Source organism: Heterocephalus glaber, unplaced genomic scaffold, assembly GCF_053883595.1.
Source record: "Heterocephalus glaber isolate CG9 unplaced genomic scaffold, H.glaber_assembly_v1.0 deba00001577, whole genome shotgun sequence".
Lineage (NCBI taxonomy): Eukaryota > Metazoa > Chordata > Mammalia > Rodentia > Bathyergidae > Heterocephalus > Heterocephalus glaber.
In genome coordinates this window covers 19082020-19091220 of record NW_028258358.1, presented here as the reverse complement: position 1 = coordinate 19091220, position 9201 = coordinate 19082020, and the positions used below count along the sequence as shown (strand labels likewise).

The 9201-nt window shown below is 29.8% G+C and overlaps 1 pseudogene across 1 annotated transcript in view; it reads left to right on the top strand.

The window, feature by feature from the left end:
• Window positions 1–1779: 1779 nt before the first annotated feature.
• The window catches only part of LOC147823526 (eukaryotic initiation factor 4A-II pseudogene), a 44759-nt pseudogene continuing 37337 nt past the window's right edge, over window positions 1780–9201 (top strand). The window contains exon 1 of the transcript XR_015443719.1: window positions 1780–9201. This exon is cut by the window's right edge and continues 37337 nt beyond it. The product of XR_015443719.1 is annotated as a eukaryotic initiation factor 4A-II pseudogene (transcript).

Genomic DNA, 9201 nt, shown 5'->3' with positions numbered 1-9201 from the left:
AATGAAAGCCTAAAACTCTTTTTTTAATTAAACCAGCAGCCTCAGTATAAAGTTCTTATGGGAGTTCACTTCATCCATAATAACTAAGTATGAGCTTATAATAGCCTGGCCATGCTGGCCATTTCATTGTCTCTTTCTGAGAGACAAATAGCATAGAATAAAATATCTATCAAGAAACACATTGTTTCATCTTGTTTTGAAACCATTCTTAATTAGAATGTGCTAATATCATTTCTCAAAAATGATATCACTCACTTTAGTTTTAATTAATTATTTTAAAAACTAACAAATTCACTAATAACACAAAACACTATGATTCTTATAACAGTCACAGTCATTTTTCAACTGTGTTCCATGGTGAAGTTAGTTATTTTTATATTTCATTCATTCCCAATTTTCTCATCCAAAAACATATAGTAATATTTCCTGATTCTTCATTTTAGACACCATTTATTGATTCTTCCAATGAAAAATTAGCACTTTCTCAAACTAATAAGCAATTCTATCACCCACTTCCACAAACACATTTCTAGTCTTCTCAGGCTGGTGTAGTTGTGTCACTTTTACTTGTTAGTATTCAGTGTTTGCTATATATGTACATTTTTACTGCCATATGATTGTATTTCCTTTACTATGTAACATTTAACTGAAACTTTTAAACTTCAATCTCCTTGTTTTTAGTTTTCTTAAAATTTGAATTTATCCATAGAAACACAAAAGGATTAAAAATAATAATACAGAAAAAAATTCAGGTATTATCAGCTTCATATTCTTCTCAAGAGATGAAGATGTTCCTGCTGAGATTCTTTTTCCCTTTTAGTCTGCCCTAAATTGCGTTACAGGTTTATTGTTTAGTTCTCAACCTTTGGTCTTTTTAAAAATAATAATCTTGGGAAACTCCCTTACCTTGCTTCTTCAGTGGATTATTTCCCTGTCCTAATTTTGAGTTCTCTTTCTTCTTTTGCTTCCTTGTTTAAATGGATCACCTTGATCAGTAGTTTCTAGAAATGGGAGGATTGTTTTTGAGATACTGCGTATTTAAAGAATGTTTTCTTTTATCTTCGCAGTGACTAAATCTGTGTTAGAAATATATTTTAATCAGAATTTTTAAGACAGTGGTATATTATTTTATACTCTCTTGCTATGCTAGCTCTTTTATATGTGACCTATAATCTTATTATTCATCCATATATGTGTAAATGTAAGCAATTGAGGAAATTTCAAGTATCAGATGATTGAAATGAATTATTCAAGCAATTCAAATAGAACTTTACAATTAGTTATAGTTTAACCACAATGGTAAGTTTGCCAGTTCTTCAGCTTTTTTTATACAGAGAAAGACATGCTAATTAGAGTTTGAAAATGAGCAATTTCTCACTATCTTAGCATATTTCCTTCTGAATCTGTCTTTGAAAGGCTAGTACAGTGAAATAAAACTTGCAAAACTTGGTTTTATATTTGTCTATCCTCATCATTTGGCTATTCTCATTGTAATAAAAAATGACGTATCAGAAGTTTTTTAAATAGAACTGAATGTTAATATTTTTTTTGGTAATTTGAATACAATTAAAGTAGAGGCTAATGGTGTCTGAGTGCCAGAAATTATCTTCAGAAATTAGCAAAAGACCTGGCTTATAAAAATATATTGTGTCAACTGAAATATACATGTGTATATATATGTGAAATATTATATATATTATGTATATGTATATTTATATATACATATATATCTCTATATAGAGAGAGAATGAAATCTACATTATTCTCTATGTATGGAAAGATAATTATATGTACATGAAATATATGTATTTAATAGTACATATGATGCATGTAATATACATAATATATATAATATATATCTTCAATGAAAATGTGAGTAAAATTAGTGCCCAAAAATAACAGTATGATTACTGTAAAAGTCATCATTGTTGACAGATATTTTAAGTAGCAAAATGCTATTGGTGAATCACATTAGCAATTGGAAGGGTGAAGATTCAGTGCAGTTTTGTTTATCTTTAACTCCATTCCATTACTGCTGTAATCACAATAATAATCTGCTCCCCCCGCAAAAAAATAATCTGCTCCAACATGTGAAGCCTATTTTAGAACTGTTTAGAGACACTGAGAACATGAAATTAATAAAAATGTAGATCTTTCTGCAAATTAAAATAATAAATGAATTAAAACGTTAATCAGCCAAGTTTTTAAAGGCCTAGTTTATTTGTGTAATTTTCATCCCCTTTCTACATGAATCATCCTGACATTTGTCTTTAGATTTTAGGAATTAAACTTGTATAAAAATGAGCATAAGACCTTAAGGATGTTAAACATATGTATTCATAATACTGTTGCATATAATTTATAAAATTTAAGTTATATGTAATTATTAAATTATAATTATTGAGATAATTAAAAATATGTAACATTGACATAAATTGTGCAGTTTAACCTCCAATTATAATTTTTCACAAATACTAATGATACCATACATTATTAAAAAACACCCATGAATCAGGCTTACAAATTTGTCATGCATAGTAGTTGGGGAGTTTACAAGTTGTCATGTGTTTACACGTCTTCAACTGTTGCATGCATTTTGTGTATAACCATTAATTTGTAGAAAAATATATTTATTATTTATTATTAAATAGACAAATTAGCCTTATTAAAGAGAAATTTACTTGATTTTTAAAAATGTTAACTTAAAACCACTATATGTACCATTTTTAAGGTCTGTGCCCAATTACACCTTGATCAATTATATTCAATATTTCCAAAAAATCTTTAAGTGGATCACACTACATTTTTCATCCTGACTCTATTCAATGTTTTAACTTTGCCTACTAGAAAATTAAATAAATAATTATTACTTGACTCTGTCATTAGTATCTTTCTTCCAAATCTGATAAAGCTGCAGATGATTTTAAAATATTTATAATTGTTCTATATGTTTGCCCATGTTAATTGCCAGCATAAAGAAAATGTACAAATCAAAAAAGATGTTTAATTTAAGTATCTATTTGATATTTTAATTCAAATACCAATTTTAGGGGGATCATGTCCTTTGCCTGAATAAAAAGAAGTACAAATCAGAGAGAACGTTTAATTCAAATATCTATTTTTTGCTCAGACGAATCTACTTTGTTCAATAGATAAACTTAAGAGTTTAAAGGAAAGTCTAAAATAAAATATGCAAGCAAGAAGATGGAATGTTTTGAAGTGGAAATAACTGAGCATAAAGGCTGGAGGAAATGGGGTGTTGAGCTTTGGCAGATGAGAGAGAAAGGAGGGGGTGAGTGAAGAAGATCTAAAGCCTCATTCTGATCTCCAGGTTCTGCCAAAACATAGAGTATGATTAGTGCTAAAAGAAGAGAGAATATAAGAAGTAAAGTTAAATCAGATGGATAAAATTATGGTGTGGCTTTTCAAATGGGTGCTGAGTTGTTTTTCGTATCATGTTTGGTGATTCTGCAGATTATTACAGAACATGGAGGCCCAGGCAGAATGGACCCCAATGGGATGGTATCATTGAGAAGAGGTGGAATGAGATTGTTGATAACTTTGTTGATATGAATTTAAATGATTATCTTCTTCAGGAAATCTATGCTTATGGTCTTTAACATCTTCAACTATGCAGCAAAGAACTATTATTCCTGTATTAATGATCCAAAAAGTAATTTTGGGACTTGGACACTATATAGGAGCAACTTGTCACACCTCCATTGGTGGAAGAAATGTTTGAAATGAAATGTAATAAATGCAGGCTAAAGCACAACACGTTGTTTTTGGTACACCGTGGAGAGAGTTTGATATGTTAAACAGAGGATATCTTTCTGAAAATGGATCAAAATGTTTGTTTTAGATGAAGCAGAAATGTTGAGCTGAGGGCTTAAGGATCAAATCTATGAGATTTTCCAAAAACTAAATACAAGTGTTCAGGTTGTGTTGCTTTCTGCCACAATGCCAAAAAATTTGTTGGAGTGACCAAAAAATTCATGAGATATCCAATTCAAATTCTGATGAAGGAAAAATAATTGACCCTTGAAGGAATCAAACAGTTTTATATTCATGTTGAAAGAAAGGAATGGAAGTTGGATACAGTTTGTGACTTGTATGAGACATTCAACATTGCACAGCATGTTCTTTTTCTCAACACAAGGCACACAAAGGACTGACTGACTGAGAAAATGCATGCCAGGAACTTCACAGTTTCCATTTTGCATGGTGATATGGATCAGAAGCAGAAAGATGTTGTCATGAGAGAATTTTTACCACAGCCAGCCATATTCTGATCAATACTGACTTGTTTGCTCATGGGATTTATGTGCCACAATTGTCTTTGGTTATAAGCTCTACTGTACCTATTAATTTTAAAAACTGTATTCACAGAATTGGCAGAGGAGGTCGATGTTTGAGGAAAAGTGTGGCTATAAAATTTGTTACTGAGGAAGACAAGAGGATTCTTTGTAACATTGAAACTTTCTACAATGCTACAGTAGAGGAAATGCACGTGAATATGGCTGACCTTATTTGACTGCTGGAATGAGACAGTTTTGAATGCAGTGCTTGCTGTTGTTGAATAGGGCATCATAATATGCACTGTACTTCTTGGGGATTTTTTGAATCTTGTCTTAATGGTAATAATGGATCAGAGATACAGATTTTGTTAGCAATGTAACATTAGCTGTGAGCTCTTATGAGGAAGTCATTGCCTTTATGCTCTTTTGAGTGAGACTTTTGGGGTCGGTGTGAGAGATGGGGATCTGTGATATCTTTGTTAGAAATATATTTCTTTATTCTCCAGAAAAGGTTATATTAGGTGTCCTCTATCATTTAATAATACACTGTGGATGAAAAGATATAAGGACTGAATAATAAACTCAGACAATTATTTTAAGCTAACATATCTGCCTTTATTGTTTGTTATTAGCTTGAATAGAAAGACCTTTAAAAATGATTTTTCAAGAAAGCATTTAATGTATTTTTGGGGTATTGTACATATTCAATAAAGTATTTAATTAGTGGGAAGTGTAAACTGGACCCCGTTGCTAAACCTCAGCAAGAAATCATATCCTAGGTAGGTTGAAGCCCCCAGTAAAATTGACCTATTGCACATGTCTTAATGAAGTTTGAATGTTGAATAAATTGAATATTCACCTTTCTTAAAAAAGTATGATGTGTACAAACAGAAATTTGACCATGAAAGGTAGTGTTGAAGTTAACCTATTTAAGAAATAGTAATGCATTAAACATTTGAAATTACAGTAATTATGAAAAGATTGATTCTTTATTTTGAACAAATACATTTAGTTTGTGAATGTGCTTCTCAAATTTCTTATAGTTTATCTCTAAGGATAATCCTCAAACAAAATCTTGAGGTTTGAAATACATGCTTTGGAAAAATGGAAAGTTTTGTTCTACTTTAAAATGTAAACTTGTTCTCTCATATTAATCTCATGCAGATGAAAAAGTTTCAGAATTTGGTAATTAAAAACATATTTGAATAACAGTCCTTTAATCATCTAATTAGCAACACCATATTTGAAATTTGGAGATGTATTTCATTTACTGTATACAAGGATATATCTAACATTATGTATTTAGGTTGTTTTTGATATTTTTGTTTCAGTGTTGCATGTGAAAGTGAGTGATTGTATATGCATGCTTGTGTGCGTGTGTGCGTGTGTGTGTGTGTATTTCAGGGACAATTAGAACTAAGCTGGCAAGACCAAAGATCTTGTGGGTGTGGGATGTGGTAAAGGGGTTGTTTTTCTGGTGGTTTGTGAATGTCATGTGGGTAGAGAATATAATTGAGTCTAAAATACTCCACGGTGGCAGACACATTAGTCATTTTTGTGTTTTAAAGTGAGCTGTAGGCTTAAATATCACCAGAAGAATACCAAGTTTGAGGTAACTGGGAAGATTTTTAGTTGCTTGTTTGCACAGATGAATAAATATATGTATATATTCTTAATGTGTTTTCTAACCCTGGGTATTAAATTTGGTTTAAGCACTACATCCAGCCTAATTTAGAGGATTTTTTAACACTGTGTAATATAGTTCTTTGTTTGTAATAGGAAACTGTGTGCAACATAAAATCATATTAAATTCTCTAAAGCTACTGCCATTTATAAGCATAAAATAGATCTAGTTAAACCACATTTTTGTGAACCATTGTAATGCACTGCTTAAAATACCAAAACAAGGCTTCAATATTTTGAATATAAAAAGATAATCAACAATAATAATAATGTGTGAATAAAATTTATAAAAGAACATTTTAAAATTCCAAACTGTCATCTAATTATTTAGAAATATTTGGATAGAATTAGAAAGAGAAAACTTTGTCTTATTTTTGATCTTAAGGGGCAAACATTCAGTCTTTCATCATAGAAGCAATATGCCATACATTTACATAAATATTCTCATTGCAAGAGTAAGTTCCCCTACACTTCTAGTTTATGGCAATTTTTTTTTATCGATGCATTCGAGTCTTGTCAAGTGTTTTTCTGGTAACAAAGATATAATTACATGGTTTTAATTCTTCATTTTATAAACATAGTTTATTACTAGAACTGATTATCAAATTATGAGCCAAACTTGTATTCCTCAAAAATTCCAAATAGTCTTGATATGCAATACTTTTTATTTTTTAGGATTTAGCTTGTGATATCCTTGCTGTCCCTGTTTATACATTTTTTGTAGCTTTCCTTGTCTAGTCCTCATATGTGGGTAATACAATCTTTAAGGATGAGATGGAAATTTTTCTCATCTTCTCTATTTTGAAAGTAGTTGTTCAATATTGTCATTAATATTTGATAAAACTCACCAATAAAGCCATAAAAGCCTAGATCTTTCTACATGAAATATTTTTATTATTAATTTCATTTATTTACTAGTAAAGAATTCATTCAGATTTTGTACTTTTTTCTTAATTCAGTTAGGTAATTTCTTTTTTAATAATATGTAAATTTCATTTAAAATCTTATATATTGTCACAAAATGTTTTTACAGTGCTTTTAATTTATGTGGAGCCATTAGTAATAACTTAAAAATGACTGATTTAATATTTTGAATTTTCTGTTTACCTAGATTAGATTAAATAATGGTTTGTTATTTTCTGCGAACTCTCTAAAGACCATCTTACCCTTCCAGAGATTTTCTAAATTCCCTTCAGATATTTATTATTTGAAACATTATGATTGAATTCAATTTTATTCATATATGTATTTAGCTATTTCCTTAACATTGATAATTATGTTATTGAATAGAAAGTTTTTTTTCTAATAGACATGTAAAATTACCAATGACTCTCCACTATTTTTCTGGTTCTCATAAATTTGATATGTTTATTTTTGGTTTCTTTCTGTTCAAAATATTTTCTGATTTCTTTGCATTTTTCAATTACAGGACTATTTAAAACTACACTGCTTAATTCTCAAACAATTTAACATTTTCCAAACTTCTTTATTTTTTATTTTTAATTAAATTTAATTATATTTGAAAAACATACTTTCAATTATTTCAACTCTCACATTGGAGTCGGTCTTTATAACATAACATTACAGATTATCCTTGAGATTAAGAGTGCTTCCACAAAAATGTGTGTTTTGTTGTGTGTTGTGGTCTACAAAATGAATTGGAATTATCATATTTGGACAGAAGTAGAAAGAGAAAACATTGTTTTATTCTTAATCTTAAAGGGAAAATATTCAGTCTTTCATCATGAAACCAATATAACATGGTTACATAAATGTTTTCATTGTCAGGATAAGTTCCCTTACACTTCTAGTTGTAAATTTTTATTACTGATGGGTGTTGAGTCTTTTCAAATGCTTTCCTTGCAACTAAAGGATGCTTTCAACTTTTTCAATTTATTGCTTTTAAAATTTTTCAAAGTGTTATTCAAGTCCTCTGTTTCCATGCTGAATTTTAATGTAGTTTTACTTTGCAATTATTTAAAGTGGAATGTTAAATTACCTGATTATTGAATTACCTATGTATCCTCTCAACTCTCAGTTTTTGCCTCATGTATTTTGAAACATTTCAGCCAGGTTTCATATGTTTGTCATAATTTCCTCTCATCCAATATTGTGGATACTTTCATCATTATTAAATGTTTCCCTTTTCCTGTACTACTATTTTATCTTAAATCTATTTTTGGTATGAACATAGTTGCTTCTATCTGTTTTTGATCATTATATTGCGTGTTATAATTTTATCTATCCTTATAATTTTAACCCATTGATGTCTCTGATGTAAATGTGTTTCTACAGACCACATGCTTTATATCTTGATTTTTAATTTTATGGTCAGATTAGATGATTGGCCAAAATACTTTAATTAATATAATTACCTATAAAATTGAACTTCTAGCTACAATTTGAATATTTATTTTTTCTCTTTCTGTCTTCTTTTTGCTTTCTTTCTTCTTTTCTGTTTTCAGCATTGGGGTTCTAATGAACGGCCTTTGCAATAAACTATATACTCAGTCCTTTTCACTTTCTATCTTGAGACAGCATCTTGCTAAATTGCTAAGTTGTCCATGCAGGGTTCACATTTTTGATCCTCCTGTCTCAGTCACCCACAGTGTTGGTATTACAGGCTCAGGCTTCTGGATTAATGAATTTTAGTGTCCATTTTTATTCCTAGTTAAATTTTTAACATGTACCTTCAGGATTTTTCACAGTGATTGTCCTAAGAATTATAGTTGGCCTTTTAACTTACCATAATCTACTTCTGTTTAGTTTCAAATATTGTAGACTTTTTGAAATTTTTATTTTACTAATCCCCACAGGGACAATTGAAAAATGTCACGTGACAATTTCACTGCGAGTTCATTACAGGATATAGATATTCATTCTCAATTCCCAGGACAATTTGCTCAGAACTTACATACAGAAGATCTTGTGATTTTCTCCTGTGAGAAAATACTCTTTCCATCTTCCCAGGGTGTTCCTTCTAGAAATATTCTTGCAGATTTTAAAACAAAAGCAGAAACGTCTCTATTGATAAGGTACGCAGAAATGAGAAAAAAAAGGGAAATGTAGCCAAACAATTACTGCTGAGTAATTCTCATTAAACATAGCCATTTTCATTTATTAGAACTCCATTCTATCCCCACTCTTTTGTGTTATTATTTTCATATCTGTATATTTTATAAATTAAAAAATAGTGTTATTATCATTGCTTTTTAGAACC